At 38.2% G+C, this 19,046-nt stretch overlaps 1 long non-coding RNA gene across 1 annotated transcript; it reads right to left on the reverse strand.

Moving 5' to 3' along the window:
• Nucleotides 1-1,259: 1,259 nt before the first annotated feature.
• LOC147369001 (uncharacterized) lies at nucleotides 1,260-10,321 on the reverse strand. Its single transcript, XR_015167062.1, has 2 exons — nucleotides 8,976-10,321; nucleotides 1,260-1,525 (listed from the first exon to the last, which is right to left on the reverse strand). It is a non-coding gene; the product is annotated as an uncharacterized LOC147369001 (long non-coding RNA).
• Nucleotides 10,322-19,046: the final 8,725 nt, after the last annotated feature.

Raw genomic sequence — 19,046 nt, forward strand, 5'->3', positions numbered from 1 at the left:
CTTGGCTTCAACAGACTCTGAGAGGTTCAGATTTTAGCTTTCTCACCTCTGCCATTCAGGAAGTCACATGAGGCGGACCACATCCCCATAAAGTCTTGAAGCAAAGTTCTAACAAGCTTGAAACAGATGACCTCACTTATTCTTGGATTTGTAATAAATGTGGTTCTTGGATGCATCATATTTACAAAATGTTAATGAGCTACATTCTGAGCCTAAAATCACTTAGGCACAGTGTTTTTCCCAGCTAACCTCCAATGAGTTGGGACTATACTACTTGAACTTCCTTCCCTCATGTGGTTGGGGGTTGAATTCTAAGCAATGCAAACTAACTTCTAGGGATTTATGAACTGAAAGGTTCTATAAATATCCTATTAAACAATGTTTAAATTTGTTTAAAGAAGTTCTGGGGTAAAGTTTCATATGTATCCGTGGAAGGGGTAGGGAAACATTTCAGATACTATAGGTATAACAGAGGAATATTGTCTCCTTGAGTAGCTTTTTTTTCCTTAGAAAATTCAGTTATCTTTTTACTTACATTAACTGACAGAGAAGGCAAATTATATCCTGATAAGGTACTGCTAAGTCACTTCAGTCATGTCCGACTCTGTGCGACCCCACAGACAGCAGCCCACCAGGCTTTCCTGTCCCTGGGATTCTCCAGGCAAGAACACTGGAGTGGGTTGCCATTTCCTTCTCCAGTTGATAAGGTACAGTAACTTTCTAAAATAAAGACTATGAAAATGACTTGTGTGCAAGGTGAAAACAATGAATGAGAACCCTGAGCACACAGACATCCCTATGCAGCAGGTGTGTGTGTGTGTGTGTGTGCATGTGTGTGTGTGTGTGTGTGTGTGTGTATTAGTCACTCAGTCGTGTATGGCACTTTGCGGCCCAAGGACTGAAGCCCGCCAGGCTCCTCTGTCCATGGGATCCTCCAGGCAAAAATACTGGAGTGGGTTTCCATGCTCTCCTCCAGGGGATTTTCTCGACCCAGGGATTGAACTCGAGTCTCTTACTTCTCCTGAATTGGTAGGCGGGTTCTTTATCTCTAGGGCCACCTGGGAAGCCCATACAACAGGAGGCCCACGGCAAATAGAACCACACACGTGCAAAGTCTCAGATGAGATCTGCACAGCCACCTTATGATTTAGTGTTTTTAACACATGGACAAATCAAAGAGTAGAACAATTTTATACTATGTAACTGTTTATGCTAATGGTTTGAAGTTTAAAAGCAAAAATGAACTGTGTACAAATATGTTCAACTGAAATAAAATGCTTATATTTATATTCTAAGTAAGTTTCCATATATTCGCTCCACACATTGTCAACTTGGATAGAACAACATGGAAATTCAGTCTCTACTCAAATTCAGTGAAAGAAGAATGTGAAAATCCAGACCTGGACCTCATGGCTGGGAACTGAGCGTTCTGTGTTGCTTGGCTGAGCAGTGGTGCAGTTGTCCTCTGGTTCCTATTTTGCTCTAGTTCCTCATACTTTGTGGTTGTTTCCAGTCAATATGTGCTCTGAAATAGACGAACCCACCCTTCTTAACATGACCTAAGTGTGGCCTTTGTACTTATATATCCAAAAAGAGTAGAATTTAATAAATGATTTATTAGTGTGGTATAAAAAACAAAAAAGGCAAGAAGAGTAGGAAAAAGGATGCAATCTGTTAAAAGAGGAACCAATAGCCCAGGTTACCGAAATTCAGTGTTAGCTTTGCAGAAAACATACACCATGTATTTCTTGGATCTCCTGTGTGAATCCATCGATAAATCTCTTCTTCCAGCATATGGGCTTGAACTAACCCCCCAACTTTCCAACAGACTAATGCCTCCACCCAGCTACTCATTCCAGAGTTATAGTTATTGAGTCAAATGCCTTGGCCATTCTAAGAAAATTCCACAAGTAACAATTACTGTACTTGGCAGGAAGCCTGGTAATACCCAGCTAGAACGTTTTTTGTGTGTTGTTGATTTTAAAATACATTTTTAAAATATTTTTCAGATTTATGGCTGCTTAGGAAAGTGTGTTATCAAAATATAAAGTGAAAAAAGAGCTAAAAAGAAGTAACTTAGGTTAATAAATACATAATGATATTCCAAATCTATATACTATTTAATTGTAACCTAAATATAATTGAATCCTTGTCCCCAGATGGCCTATTCTCAAGTAGTAAATAAAAGCAATTGGAATCTGTGCTAAGTCTCTTGGTGGGGGAAAAATGCCTGAAAACGGATGGTGTTCTTAATATAAGCCACATGACTTTACTTTTTTTTTTGTTTTGGATAGTTTTCTTGTTCCTCATCTCTTTACAATATTCAGCTCAGTCCCTTAACATGGTCCTCCCATTTCTACTTTCTCTCTCATCCTCCTCCTTCCAGAGGAGCGATCTGCCTATCAGTTCCCTATTACCAATAGCTTCAGCTGCCTACAGAGACTTTCCCTATTACATGCAGCCCTCTGTCAAGTTTATTCCCAACCTAGGCTTTGCCTGCTTTTCTCCTAAGAACTATCTCATCACTAAAATTCTGCATACAAAATGAGATCCAGCTAGTAGCATTTTTTTCTTCTTGGGAGAAAACAAAGGGGTGAGAGAAGTGATTGATACTTGCAAAGTAATTCTATTCCTCTGTTACTCTTCCTCAGAAGATCATAACCAAAAGGAGAATGCCATGTGTGTTTGTACAACTCACCACCACACCACCACTCATATTCCAAAATGCCTTTCTCCTTCTTCAGTATGGTCAGACATGCTTTCCATCAGGCACTCTGCAAAGTGTACCATACCTGTGTCTATCTAACTTTCTTCTAGAAAATTAGAAAGGAAATGGATCAGCATTAGGATTTTAATGCCTACCTACTCTCCTGGCATCCTTGTTTTCATAACAAGAGGATGAAGGTAATTTCACAGAATTCCTTCCATTACCTAGGCAGTTGACTATTAGATGACATGCACAAACATAACTGAGGAAGGATGGGACCAAGCTGAATAATCAGAGTTTGGGGAAATCAGAAGCAGTCCAGAAAAAATTTCCTCCTATCTTGGGTACTATAAAATGTAGAGAGTTAGCTGAAAAAAAAATCATACTGGAGTTAAATAAAGGGGGACACTTCCCACCCCAGCACTCCTTTGGCAAAACAGGTGCTACTCAGGGTCAGAAACCTCACTGTAGTTCATCGCACTTCAAGAGACTGAGTCAGTCTTGCTCCTTCCCTTCCTCTTCAAGTATTCTGCAGATCTCAGGTTTGGGGTTCATTCATCTACAATTCTCCTGCAGGGCAGTTTCATTCATCAGTTGGTCCACCTCAGTACTGTTTAGCTTCACTAGCCACAAAAATCTGAGGAGATTCAGGGGCACTAAAATAAAGTGAAAGCCTATTTAAGGTTTTCTCAAGTCTAAGAGTAATTAGTCTTCACTATCAATCATTGCCTCAGGAACTTGATCCAGAAAATGATGAGTCTGTATCATACTCTATTGCCCCCTAGAGGATGACTCATTTTAGTGGTTTTCTGTAGGAATGCAAAAGCAGAGTTTTTTACCCATTCATAGTTCTGAACCTGACACATGAATTCCATAAAACTCCATCCTTCCATATACTCATTCTGGAGCAGAAAGTTCACTACAAAAAGGAAAAAAACTGTGTGGCTTTGAGTCCACCAGACCTATAGACAATATTTTTTCTATCTCCAGGGAGGTCTACTAAAGTAGATTTAAGTCATTTGCTAACCACACCTAAAATTCCACTTCTTGGGTTCTTGGTGAGACACCTCCCATGAATTTCTCAAATTCCTAGTAGCAAGTGGCCTGTATCAGTAAATCCAGAAACTGATTTCAAGTCTCTCGATGGAAGCCATATTCAGAGGACATGAGGTTTTGGGACTAGGAGTGGAGACACTAAACTAATAAGCACATGTTTGCTATCATCTTTTTTCCCCCCCTTTTAGGAATTACAACCAAAAACCCAGAAAAATTCCAAGAAATTGAGAGTCTGTTGAGAACAGATTATAAATCAAGCTCATAGATACCCGCAGTACAATTCTGCATAAATCAAGTCCTATTTTTAAAACATCCAGTTCCCAAAATTGACGTTTTTGCTTCAGTGCATCTTCACAACCTTTCACTGGTTTTTAGTATTATTCTAAAACCCACTGGCACTTGTTCTCAGACCATCCTCTTCTTTATATCTATTCTGTTAATAGTTTGGTAAGTGTTTAGTTCTAGCAATTATTATACTCTAGGCTCAAAATCACAAAAAGTAGTCCCTAACTCAATGTAACTCAAATGTAATTCATACCAACCCACCAGGATGTCAATTCAATAAACAATGGTCAATCATCCTAATAGTAATTAAGCAATTAGAAACTTCACTCAGTCTCCAAGGAAAACACCAAAATAGAGAGCACATACTTAAGACAGTCAGTTTTCTTAAAACAAAACAAAAAAGTCTTCAGACCTCACATTTAGTCTCAATATCTAGCCAGTGTGAAATAAACATTGAATATTTAAGATATATCTCCATTCTCTTACAAAGTGCTGTAGAGCCATGCAGAAATTAAGTTGGAGTACCATCACTATTGGCTTTATTGACTATGGCAAAGCCTTTGACTGTGTGGATCACAACAAACTGTGGACATTCTTCAAGAGATAGGAATACCAGACCACCTGACCTGCCTCTTGAGAAACCTGTATGCAGGTCAGGAAGCAACAGTTAGAACTGGACATGGAACAGACTGGTTCCAAATAGGAAAAGGAGTATGTCAAGGCTGTATACTATCACCCTGCTTATTTAACTTATATGCAGAGTACATCATGAGAAACGCTGGGATAGAGAAAGCACAAGCTGGAATCAAGATTGCCGTGAGAAATATCAACAACCTTAGATATGCAGACGACACGACCCTTATGGCAGAAAGTGAAGAAGAACTAAAGAGCCTCTTGATGAAAGTGAAAGTGGAGAGTGAAAAAGTTGGCTTAAAGCTCAACATTCAGAAAACTAAGATCATGGCATCCAGTCTCATCACTTCATGGCAAATAGATGGGGAAACAGTGGAAACAGTGTCAGACTTTATTTTTCTGGGCTCCAAAATCACTGCAGATGGTGATTGCAGATAAAATTAAAAGACACTTACTCCTTGGAAGGAAAATTATGACCAACCTAGACAGCATATTCAAAAGCAGAGACAATACTTTGTCAACAAAGGTCTGTCTAGTCAAGGCTATGGTTTTTCCAGTAGTCATGTATGGATGTGAGAGTTGGACTATAAAGAAAGCTGAGTGCTAAAGAATTGATGCTTTTGAACTGTGGTGTTGGAGAAGACTCTCGAGAGTCCCTTGGACTGCAAGGAGATCCAATCAGTCCATCCTAAAGGAGATGAGTCCTAATGGACTTATGTTGAAGCTGAAACTCCAATACTTTGGCCACCTGATGCGAAGAGCTGACTCATTTGAAAAGACCCTGATGCTGGGAAAGATTGAGGGCAGGAGGAGAAGGGGACGACAGAGGATGAGATGGTTGGATGGCATCACCGACTAAATGGACATGAGTTTGGGTAAACTTCGGGAGTTGGTGATTGACAGGGAGGCCTGGTGTGCTATGGTTCATGGGGTTGCAAAGAGTCAGACACAACTGAGCGACTGAACTGAACTAAACCATCATGAAGGATGTACCTTTTGTGAAAGATAAATATAATTAAATATAATGAAATCAATGTGAAATATGATTAAATATATGCAGTATATTTAGCAGTAGTTTATTAGTGGTTGCCTAATATCACACACAAAAATATGTTATTTACTTCCAGAAATAATCAATTTGATAATATCCATTTATTCATAAGGGAATGAGTAAACTGTGCTAATTTTCTCACTAATCACTTAGACAGCTAACTATTAGTACAGCTGATTAATAGTATAGAGCTATAGCATAGTAAAAATGTATTGATAAATAAAACAGTAACTTCTGTTTCTTTGTTCTTTGTTCCTATAGCTAGTTGCAGGGAATATTTTCTTTTGTGAAAGTAAGCCTTTAATGGAGACACTTAGAGAAAAGACTATTTGACTGTGTACTTAAGTGTCAATATAAGCAAAGTGTGGTATAGTAATTTGTGAATTTCCTCTGTGGTTTGCTTTAAAAAATCACTAAATGATCATTTACAGCAGCACATAAAAATATTACTATTTGGATTGCAGCTGGAGTTCCTCTTACCTGGAACCCTGTTATTTCTAAGAACAAGTCAGAATTTTTAAGAACTCTATTTCAATGCTCATGCACGCATTCTGCCACATTAACCTTGTAATTCAGTGTTAGATCACCTTAAAGTATTTCTTCTAATCTCATCCACAGTTCACTATGCATTCATTGTTGAGATGCCGAAACACCATTCTCAACAAAAGACAGCTCATAAAAACCAGAGTCCTAATAAAATGTGAATAACTGCTCAGTTAAATGAATTATTCAATTTACAAATGAAAATTTAAATGGGATAACTCTAAAACTATTTAGTCTACTATAAAACTACTTTGTCTACAATTATGTTACCCTTACCCTTTTAAAATTAAGAAACAAGTAGATTTTGGTACATGAAATGTGAGGGCCTGACTAAAGCCAGTTTGGTGTGGTCAAGTATTGGGCAAGATTCCCCATTCACCTCCGCCAAGACCTTGTCATTTTAGCGAGATTAAGGTTCCAACTGCTTAGGCCCAAGACCTCTCTGGAGCAGACGCTCTGCTATTCTGGTTAAGTTAAGCCCATTTCTCTCCCAAGTGAATAAATACTTAAGTTCCCATGCTGAGACAGCTGAAGTGACTTTTCATTTGGCACACTGCTTCCAGGAGTCTAATACGTATTTGTTGAAACCATGCTAAGTTAGGACAAAGTATTTTTATTATTACTACTTAATAATTTGTATTGAGAACAGATATTGTACTTTGTCCAGACATAATACCTAAAGGAAGCCATCATTCCTACAGATAGGAATAAACAAATTGGATGAATATATTATTGATTAAACTTATATCCTTACAGAAACTATAGTTCAATTGAGAAGACAGACATTGAACACATAATTATAGATGAGGCTAGTTTTTTTTAAAAAGTACAGTATATTATGTATGTGCAAAGAAGAAGGAGTTGACCTTGTCTTGGGGGTTAAAGGAAAGTCTCCAGAAAGAAATCTGTACTGAAGCTTGAAGAATGAGATAAAGTTGGCTAGCTAAAGAATAGAGGAAATAGTGATTCATGCAAAAAAGACTCTGATGGGAGAGGATATGACAGTTACATCTGGAAACTGCAATGAATAGTAGCAATCACAAAGGAGGCAGAACTGTGGAGAGGTGGAGGTGGTGGTGGCATTGAACCTGTAGAAGCTGGCAACAGCAGAGTCCATTAGGCCATAGTAGGGATTTTCTACTTTATTCTAAGGGAAGTGTGATTCTCCTAAATTGTTTTGATGACAGGAATGACACGGTCATCTGTGTGCTTGTAAAAAGAATCACCCTTGTAGCAGTATGGAATATATGAGGGTGAGCATGGGTGAATGTGGGGAAACTGGCTAGAAGGTTATTGCCCAAGTGAGAGATAAGTGGTAACTCTGTCAGGGTGTTTGAAATGGAGATAGGGAGAAGTAGAAATATTAAAGGAGGTCCAGTGAACCATATTTTAATATGGGTTGTATGTTAGGGTAAAGGATAGGGTGAGTTGAGGGGTGATCACCTGGTTTCTGGACTAGCCAGCTGAAGTTATAGCTACTATGATAAAAAAGAATAAAGAAAAATAATCAGTTTTGGACATATTTACTATATATTAAAAATATTGGACCATACCCTGGATATGTTCCAGTGTCTCCTGGTGTATAGTCTATGGGAATGTGAATAGAATTTGTATCCTGCTGTTGTGTGAAAAATGTATAAATCTTAATTATGTTGAATTGGTTCATAGTGCTTTTCAGGTCTACTATCTCCTTCTACTTTTCTATCCGTTCTATTAATTTTTGAGAGTCTGATATTGAAATTCCAACTAAAAATCTTAATTTATCTACTTAAAAAATTGCAAATATAGTGGAACCATATGTAACTGTATTTTATAAGACTTCTGTAAATGTATTACATATTTTCATAATTAAAAAAAGATAAACAAAAAAGAATTGTACTGTATAAATATGGATTATTAACATTGATTTTAAAATATTTCCTTTACATCCATGATTAAACAACCAACTTTCATATATACAAATGCTGCTCCTGATTCCTCTTATGTAAATATTTTACAGATTCTGTGATGGGTGACATTTATTTCAGAAGTAAATAGAATACATCATGCTTCCATTTTGCTTTTTTATTTTGATTCTTTATGAATCATCAAAATTATTTGAGAAGTATTAATATTTTATATTAATTAGTAAGTAAAATTTTGATAGTATCTGATTATCTTCAATATTATAAATAGGTGAAATGAATTATTCATGTTCCTTTCAATAGATTTTTTTTTTTTTACTACCTACTTTATTTTTTTTATTTTATTTTTAAACTTTACATAATTGTATTAGTTTTGCCAAATATCAGAATGAATCCACCACAGGTATACATGTGTTCCCCATCCTGAACCCTCCTCCCTCCTCCCTCCCCATACCATCCCTCTGGGTTGTCCCAGTGCACTAGCCCCAAGCATCCAGTATCGTGCATCGAACCTGGACTGGCATCTCGTTTCATTTTTTTATGGTCAAATTGTCTGATTGGTCAATAAACTGATTCAATCACAGATAGAATAAAGTATGTACCATGCATGTTTCTGAGACAAAGGTACAGTTGAGTGTATCTCTATGAGGGAGCCCAGGTGGAAACAGAATAAGCCTTCAGCTGACCCAGTGGATTGTGAAATAATACTATGTATATCATTTGAGGCGCCAGGTTTTGGGATGATCTGTTATATAGCAATAGTTAACAGATACGGTACTATTTTTTCATTACCTACCTTCTAAAACTGTCCATATATAATCATTCCTTGTAATCATACAGAATCATTATTTTTTCTTCCCTTCTTGGCATCCATCAGATTTCTTTTGCAGTCTCTTATTTTCCTCTTTAAATCTCAATTTAAAAAAAAAGTTTTTAAGAGGTTATAAAGTCAGTTTATAAAATCAATTGTGTTTCTATCAGTTCAGTTCAGTCGCTCAGTCGTGTCTGATTCTTTGCGACCCCATGAATTGCAGCATGCCAGGCCTCCCTGTCCAACACCATCTCCTGGAGTTCACTCAAACTCACGTGAATCGAGTCAGTGATGCCATCCAGCCATCTCATCCTCTATCGTCCCCTCATCCTCCTCCCCCCAATCCCTCTCAGCATCAGAGTCTTTTCCAATGAGTCAACTCTTCGCATGAGGTGGCCAAAGTACTGGAGTTTCAGCTTTAGCGTCATTCCTTCCAAAGAACACCCAGGGCTGATCTCTATAAACTAGCACTAAACAACAAGAGAATTAAGTTTAAATATTTTCATTTATGAGGGCTTCTCTGGTGGCTCAGATGGTAAAGAATCTGCCTGCAATCCAGGAGGCCCAGGTTCAATCCCTGGGTTGGGAAGATCCCATGGGGAAGGGAATGGCTATCCTCTCCAGTATTCTTGCCTAGAGAATTCCATGGACAGAGGTGCCTGGCAGGCTACCGTCCATTGGGTCACAAAGAGTTGGACATGACTGAGCTAGTAACACTTTTCACTTCATTTTCATTTATAAATAATCTCAAAAACACATAAAATACTCATAAATAAATTTAACAAATGAGATGCAAATTTTCTCCATTGAACATTACAAAACACTGCTGAAAGATATTAAAGACTGGAATAAGTGGAGTGTATACCATGTTCATGGATTGGAAGATTCATACTGTTAAAGTATAAATTGTCTCTGTACTGATATACAGATTCAATGCAGCTTACAACAGGTTTCTAGGTAGAAATTGTCAGGTTGTTTCTAAAATGTATATGGAAAAGAAAAAAATCAAAAACAGTCAAAATATTTTTGGAGAACTTTCACTATCTGATTTCAAGACTGACTATAAAGTAATAGGGCTTCCCTGATAGCTCAGTTGGTAAAGAATTCGCCTGCAATGCAGGAGAACCCGGTTTGACTCCTGGGTCAGGAAGATCCACTGGAGAAGGATAGGCTATCCACTCCAGCATTCTTGGGCTTCCCTTGTGGCTCAGCTTGTAAAGAATCTGTCTGCAATGTAGGAGACCTGGGTTTGATCCCTGGCTTGGGAAGATCCCCTGGAGAAGGGAAAGGCTACCTGTTCCAGTACTCTGGCCTGGAGAATTCCATGGACTGCATAGTCCATGGGGTCACAAAGGGATGGCTACGATGAGAAACTTTCAGTTTCACTATGAAGTAATAATCAAGACAGTGTGGTAATGACATGAGAATAAACGTGTCAGTAAAAAGGAATATGATGCCCAGAAATAGATCTGAATATATACGCCAACTGATTTTTGGTAGATACCAAGGAGTGTCTTGGAGACATAGTCTTTTCAACAAATTTTGCTCAATCAACTGGATATCCATGTGAAAAAAACCTCAACTCCTGCCTTAGCTGTACCTAAAGTATTTTTAAATGGACCACAGACTAAACATAAAGCTAAAATTAGAAAATTTCTAGAAAAAAAGTGGAACAAAATTTTATCAATTTGAATTAGAAAAAGATTTCTTAGACAAGATGCAGAATGAAAATAAATTGATCAATTGGATTTTATCAAAATTACAAAACCTGTTCTTCAAAAGACATTAAGAAAACGAAAAGGTAAACCCATGGATGAAGAAAATATTTCTAATGCATATGTCTCACTTAAGTCTTGTTTCCAGAATGTATTAAAAACTCATATTCCTTAATAAGAATATAAGAAAAAAACGGCAAAAAATTGAGTATTTATTTCACAAATGTGCAGTACACAGAAAAGTAGCATATGAAAGTAATGCTCAAAATCGTAAGTCATTAAAGAGATGCAAATTAAAATTACATCTAAACGGCTAAAATGGAAAAAGACTGGAATATCAGGGGTTGGCAAAGATGTAGAACAAAGGAATCTCTGTATGAAGCTGCTGTGAATGTAAAATAGTATCCTCTGTAGCCAAAGATGGAGAAGCTCTATACAGTCAGCAAAAACGAGACGGGGAGCTGACTGTGACTCCAATCATGAATTCCTTATTGCCAAATTCAGACTTAAAATGAAGAAAGTAGGGGAACTACTAGACGATTCAGGTATGACCTAAATCAAATCCCTTATGATTATACAGTGGAAGTGAGAAATAGATTCAAGGGATTAGATCTGATAGACAGGGTGCCTGAAGAACTATGGATGAAGGTTTGTGATATTGTATGAGGCAGTGATCAAGACCAAGAAGAAGAAATGCAGAAAGGCAAAATAGTTGTCTGAGGAGGCCTTACAAATAGTTCTGAAAAGAAGAGAAGCGAAAGGCAAAGGAGAAAAGGAAAGACATACCCATTTGAATGCAGAGCTCCAAAGAATAGCAAGGAGAGATAAGAAAGCCTTCCTTAGTGATCAGTGCAAAGAAATAAGAGGAAAACAATAGAATGGAAAAGGCTAGAGATCTCTTCAAGAAAATTAGGGATACTAAGGGAACATATCATGCAAAGAGGGCACAATAAAGGATAGAAATGGTATGGGCCTAACAGAAGCAGAAGATATTAAGAAGAGGTGGCAAGAATACACAGAAGAATTATACAAAAAAAGATCTTCATGATCCAGATAACCATGATGGTGTGATCACTGACCTAGAGCCAGACATCCTGGAATGCGAAGTCAAGTGGGCCTTAGGAGGCATCACTACGAACAAAGCTAGTGGAGGTGATGGAATTCCAGTTGAGTTATTTCAAATCCTAAAAGATGATGGTGTGAAAGTGCTGCACTCAATATGCCAGCAAATCTGAAAAACTCAGCAGGACTGGAAAAAGTCAGTTTTCATTCCAATCCCAAAAAAGGCAATGCCAAAGAATGCTCAAACTACTGCACAATTGCATTCATCTCACATGCTAGCAAAGTAATGCTCAAAATTCTCCAACCCAGGCTTCAACAGTGTATGAACCATGAACTTCCAGATGTTCAAGCTGGATTTAGAAAAGGCAGAAGAACCAGAGATCCAATTGCTAATATCCATTGGATCACTGAAAAAGCAAGAGAATTTCAGACCTGCTTTATTGATTATGTCGAAGCCTTTGACTGTGTGGATCACAACAAACTGTGGAAAATTCTTCAAGAGATGGGAATACCAGACTACCTGATCTGCCTCTTGAGAAATCTGTATGCAGGTCAGGAAGCAACAGTTAGAACTGGACATGGAACAACAGACTGGTTGCAAATAGGGAAAGGTGTACGTCAAGGCTGTATGTTGTCACCCTGCTTATTTAACTTATATGCAGAGTACATCAAGAGAAATGCTGGACTGGATGAAGCACAAGTTGGAATCAAGATTGCCAGGAGAAATATCAGTTATCTCAGATATGCAGATGACACCACACTTATAGCAGAAAGCAAAAAAGAACTAAAGAGCCTTTTGATGAAAGTGAAAGAGGAGAGTGAAAAAGTTGACTTAAAACTCAACATTCAGAAAACTAAGATCATGGCATCTGGTCCAATCACTTCATGGCAAATAGATGGGGAAACAATGGAAACAGTGAGAGACTTTATTTTTTGGGGCTCCAAAATCACTGCAGATGGTGACTGCAGCCATGAAATTAAAAGACGTTTACTCCTTGGAAGAAAAGTTATGACCAACCTAGACAGCATATTAAAAAGCAGAGGCATCACTTGGTCAACAAAGATCTGACTAGTTGAAGCTTTTGATGTGAGAGTTGGATTATAAAGAAAGCTAAGCACTGAAGAATTGATGCTTTTGAACTGTGATGTTGGAAAAGACTCCTGAGAGTCCCTTGGACTGCAAGGAGATCCAACCAGTCAATCCTGAAGGAAATCAGTCCTGAATGTTCACTGGAAGTACCGATGCTGAAGCTGAAACTCCAATACTTTGACCACCTGATGCGAAGAACTGACTCATTGGAAAAGACCCTGATCCTGGGAACAATTGAAGGTGGGAAGAGAAGGGGACAATAGAGGATGAGATGTTTGGATGGCATCACCAACTCAATGGACATGAGTCTGAATAAGCTCTGGGAGTTGGTGATCGACAGGGAAGCTGGCGTGTTGCAGTTCATGTGGTTGGAAAGAGTCAGACACAACTGAGTAACTGAACTGAACTGAACAAATGAACCTCTGACTGAGCAACACATGCATGGATCTTAGACATGCTGAGCAGAAGAACAGACACTAAAGGATATTTGCTGTATGTGTGTGTGGTAATCGCTCAGTTGTGTCCGACTCTTTTGAGATCCCACGGACTATAGCCTGCCAGGCTTCTCTGTCCTTGGAATCTCCAGGCAAGAATACTGAGTGAATGGGTTGCCATTCCCTTCTCCAGGAGGGGATCTCCTCAACCCAGGGATCAAGCCCAGGTCTTCTGCATTGCAGGCAGATGCTTTACCATCTGAGCCACCAGGAAAAGTAATGTAGGGGGAAAAATCAGAACTGTGGTTTCCTGGGGCAGGGGTGCAGTGGGTTCACGGAGACTTCATGGAATGATGGAAATAATCTTGATTGCTGTACTGATTACAAAGGCATATACATTTGTTAAAACTGTGTACTTGAAAGTTACACATCTTATTTTATGTAAATTACATCTAAATAAAGTTGATTTATTTTTTAAAGAATCTTCTTGCCTCAACATAACAAAATAAGCATTTTAAAAATTAAATAATGTCCCTTTTCCCGTGTTTAGAGAAAATGCCTTGCTGCATGATTGTTTACATACATAATCTTGTTAACTTTTAAACTGCAATGTCCAAGTACCAAGCAATAACAATAGTTATTATCTCCTTACTGCCTAAAATAAGCTGGATTCTCTGCCATATACTTATAACAATTCTGCATAAGTCTATTATCTTATATTTGTTTGGGAAACTTAGTCTAAAAAGAATTAATTTATCCAAGAGCTCCCTGTTAGTAAATAGTAGAGGTAACAGTTATCTAAGAGCTGTCTGTCTCCATCAACCAGTTAACTTGCATGTCACACTCATCCCAAAGCTATTTACTCATAGGCATCAGCTAAACAGCCATTGCTAGTCTTCCCATTTAATTGGCCTGGTCAAAATCTCTTTGTTATGTAAATAAACTTCAGTGAGTCACTAAGCCTAATATTCCAATAATTAAAACAAAGAAAGAAAATGAGAGAGACTAATACCTTTTTTTCTACTTCATGTGGCAAGAGTAATATAGTGTTTATAACAGGATAAACCTAAGGTTCAAGGACTAGTTCTGTCCATTTTTAACTGAGCATGTTGCTTAATCAGTTTCAACTTTCTATCCATAAGATGGAAGTATAAATAACTAGTTCACAGGGTTGTTGGGAGGATAAAACGAGGTAATACATTTAAACACATTGTACTGTGCCAGGAACAAAGCAAGTGACAAGAAATAGAACGGCTTATTATTAATGAGTGGACAGGTATTGTCCTTTAAAGAGAGTGATTAAGTTGCTTATTTTTCTTATTATTGCTCATTTTTTTAATTACTTCCTTCCTCTACCAAGCATCTATTTAGCAAGCTTGAAAAGAAAGGCCCTGTGTACTCAACTCATTATTTGGTCATGAGAGATTCCTTTGTCACAGATTATTTTGAAGTTGTATACATTCATTTACTAGCGTCACTTAATTGAAGATCTTCATTTAATCAATTTAATATTTTCAAGTATGTATGGCATCATAGGCTCTTGTATTAACTATTTGCCAAAACTTATACAAACTGTTGAGAATGAAGTATAAGAGATGTCATTGGAAAAACCTGTCTTGTTCCCATCAGTCGCCCAGAATAGTGGTCAAACTAGTCACTGCCATTATGTGACCTATAGGGGACAGAGTTCCCACAAGCAGTATGAGTTTCCATTTTTCTCTTTTTTATCTCCTACTTTCTGGAAGAGATGACTGTGATCCATGAAATAGCTGAAAAGTAGGAAAAGAAAATATGTAGAAGTCAAAGAACCCATGTTTACAACAATGTCATAGCTACATAACTGACTGGGCCTGCTTTAAAAAATTCTCACAACTTTAAGGGCCATAATAATATAGTAGTCTTTGATTAAGGTGCTATATAATCAAGAAGAAATGGGATGGCTAAATAAGTGGTATTCTAATGATATCAGAAAGAGAAAGAACAATGATTCTCAAAGCTCATCTCAAGCAAGTATTAGTAGATAGATTTTTACCTTTAGAACCCCATCAAGATCTTTCTTCACTCTGCCTCTACTTTGAATATCAAAATACTCTCAAATGGTCTAACTACTGTTTCACAGGAGAGAGCAAAAAATGCAAAACTCCATTTAATTTGCATTATGTTGTCAGTAATCCGTGGTCTTAGTTCTCCTGGACACTAAATGAAGGCAATGCTCTTTGGGCTAAGTTAAAACAAGGGGAAGACAAGCTGATGGTGGAATGCAATCATAGCATGTTACAAGTAGATGGAGACACCTTAGTTAAGCATAAATGTTCTTCTGACCTCTATCCCACCATCTCAGAGGATCAAATCCAGGTAACAGTAAACAACTTTTAGGGTTCTGAGACAGTGAAGCTGAATCCAGGAAGAGCTGAGAAGCAGCAAATAAGGCAAGACATGGACCAAAGGACACACTTCACTGTGTCAATTACAAGCAGGAATGACCCTAGTATATCTCACAGCACGAAGAACAGTTGACTCTTTGTCATTGGACAGCCCATCACGTCCAATCGAATCACTTGGAGTTCACTTGTAGGCAGTTTTGCCAACTGGCTGACCCCTTATTTTTGTGGTCGATACAGCCAAATTACTTTGAACTTTGATTAACTGAATTTCAAAGACTCATTCTCCTGTCATAACTTTACCCCTTCTCATTTTCCCACTTTGTTATAGTGACTAACAATATTTACTTAATCACATATGAATATGCATTAAGATACTAGGAAAAATACTTTTCCATTCCCTGGGGTTAAGCTCCACTTCCTAGCTGGCCTGAGGGGATAAGTAACCAAACAAGATATACTTAAAATTCATTATTTCTGGGATTCTTCTGGTCTGTTTACAGACTTTTTTTTTTTTTTCATTTTGGTCTTGACACAGAGACAAGTGTGTACTAACTGTCTACTTTTTATATTTGGGGAAGTACCTGGAAGTGGTATGTGGTAGAAGAAAAGAATGAGGTGAAGAGAACACAAGCACATTGTTAATGTCAAAACCAACTCGCTCCTCTCCTCCATTTTACCCCAAGTAAGAAGATTGCTGGTTCAAATACTTCTGGTTCATGCTATATTCCCTTCTAAATTACTTTCAAAAATGCACTCAGTGTCTTCATTCCCCTCTCAACACATCTCCCTTGTGTTAGATATGATACTGACCTCTTTTCTCAATCATTTCTCACTTATACATCTCCAACTTCCCACTGCCTTTGTTGATTTTATTCTCTATGACACGTTCAAACTACATGACACCAAAGCATATATGAGCATTAGTCTATCAATGAACATTTTTATGAGCTTCCTGAGCCCCAGACTAAAGAATGATCAACTCTGTGCTCTACTCAGGGTCCTTTGACGAAGGCCTAAGTATTCTGGTTTTCTGTGTAACTCGACTTTCCGTTTATACGAATTATCCCACATATAGGGCTTCCCTGGTGGCTCAGACAATAAGCATCTGCCTATGGTGCAGGAGGCCTGGGTTCAGTCCCTGGGTTGGGAAGATCCCCTGTAGGAGGGCATGGCAACTGACTCCAGTATTCTTGCCTGGAGAATCCCCATGGACAGAGGAGCCTGGTGGGGTGCAGTCCATGGGGTGGCAAAGAGTCGGACATGATGGAACGACTAAGCACATCCTAAACATGTGAATACAGTTTACAAATATCAGAACACAGCCTTATAACAATGTTCAGTTCTTAATGGGGCAGACATTGCAGTTTAAATTTTTGATATTGATATTCTATTGACAGACCCTTGAAAAATAGCATTATTCCACCTCTCTTCCTCTTATGCTACATACTGCAGAACTGTCCACAAAAGAAGGTCTTAAGGTCAAAGTGGAATCAGTTATGGATCTTACTAAAGCTAAAAGTAAAGGTATCTTGATGTAGTTACAGTTGTTACTGATTATTTCAGTGATGAGTAGAAGGAACTGTTGTTTCTCCAATTTTGTGAGTAATAGTTTTGTCACTGAACAGAAGGCACAATGTGTGGCTAGACTGTGTCTTGTAGCATTTGCAAATACTTTCAATCTTCCCCAATGTGCAAGCCACATGTTTGTTTTCAGCTGGCTGAGTCGTAAGGCAGAGAGTTTAGAGAAAGTGGAAGAGAAAGAAAATCAACTAAGCATTTATTAGGAAGTATAACAAAAGGTTTCCCCTCGCCCCCAACAAGGCAGTGTTGTGTGTGTTTAAAAGAAAATAAAGTGTACACATTGCTATTCTAGTTGCTTTATTCTGACTTTTTTTTTAAAGTCTGTTGGAGTAAATTTGATAAAAAAAAAAACGAACTTCATTCAGCCATAAATTTTGATAATGAGTTAATCAACTGACATTCATTGAGTGCTCAGGTGTGCAAATCACCATTATAGTATACTACACTTCACAGTATCACAAGATTCAAGAAATTTGTAAATCAAATGTATATTCAATTTCTGGTGCTGTTGCTGCTGCTGCTAAGTCACTTCAGTCGTGTCCGACTCTGTGCGACCCCATATACGGCAGCCCACCAGGCTCTCCCGTCCCTGGGATTCTCCAGGCAAGAACACTGGAGTGGGTTGCCATTTCCTTTTCCAATTTCTGGTGGGAAATATGTAAAAATGGAAAATGGCCACCTGCACACTCTCATACATTGAATACATCTAAAGTTGCAAAGTCCAACTAAAGTAGTTATTCAATTAAATATTAATAATCATAAAGAAAAACTATAGTGAATGAAAGAGCTGATGAATGATATGTTTAGCTGGTTTTCTTCCCCCACCGCTTGAAGTAGGGGAAGTTTCAACAAAGCTCAGTCAGCCCCACTGTGCAACTGGGTTGGGGAAGTTTCCAAAAGGAAAATACAGTTGTCGTGACCAGAAAATTCCAGTTACATGAAAGTAAATGGAATTACTTGGATATTCACAAAAGTCAGTGGTTTTAAAAGAGGGAAAATGCTTTAGAAAGGATTTGGGTTAATCCTTGAATCCTGCATATAACTAAGAGTCAGGAAAAGTAAGTCAGCTGTCCAAAGATACACAGCTTTTTATGTAAACACCAGGATTAGAAGCTAGAGTATTTTATCCAAGATTCAGGAAAACTTTCCTACCCTTCCATTAAGGGCCACTCTGGTCTGCCACACTGACAGTCTGAACTCTATGGCAGAGTTCTTCCCTCAGCACTGTGTGGTCAAACCCTAGTGGTTGTGGGCTTCTCTTTCCTGGGGAATGAGCTCGTCCTGGGTGAATACAGAGCATTCTTCTGATGACAGATAATTACACTCTCTCCCTTCCTGCTTCTCCTATAATTTGGCCTGTCCATCCAAATTATATACACCTGCTTCTTCTTTTTATTCCTTCTCTTAGTGGGTTTAGGGAATTGAGTAGTTTAAGTCCTGCAGTAAGTTCATAAAATGATAGACAGAGATGCCTCTGAACTTCATACAGAGGGATAGCATGGCTGACCTGCCATTCATGGGATTTGCCCTTGAACTTTTATCTTCATCATATAAGACATTTGGCAATACCAGAAAGTTTTCACCTGACACCTGTTTGTGATCAAGGATGGTGTGTGGTCAGGGTCATAGCAAATCTAGCTTGACTGAGTAACAGTCAAATCAATCACCTTGGATTCAGAATCACTAGATCTGATTAGCTAAGAGAACCATCCCACCTTCGCCTTAGTGTCAGTCAGGGCTCTTGGGTAGAAAACAATAGGGAGAAGGCAACGGCACCCCACTCCAGTACT

Source organism: Bos grunniens, chromosome 7, assembly GCF_055505025.1.
Source record: "Bos grunniens cultivar Pamir isolate PY7600 chromosome 7, Bosgru_T2T1.0, whole genome shotgun sequence".
NCBI lineage: Eukaryota > Metazoa > Chordata > Mammalia > Artiodactyla > Bovidae > Bos > Bos grunniens.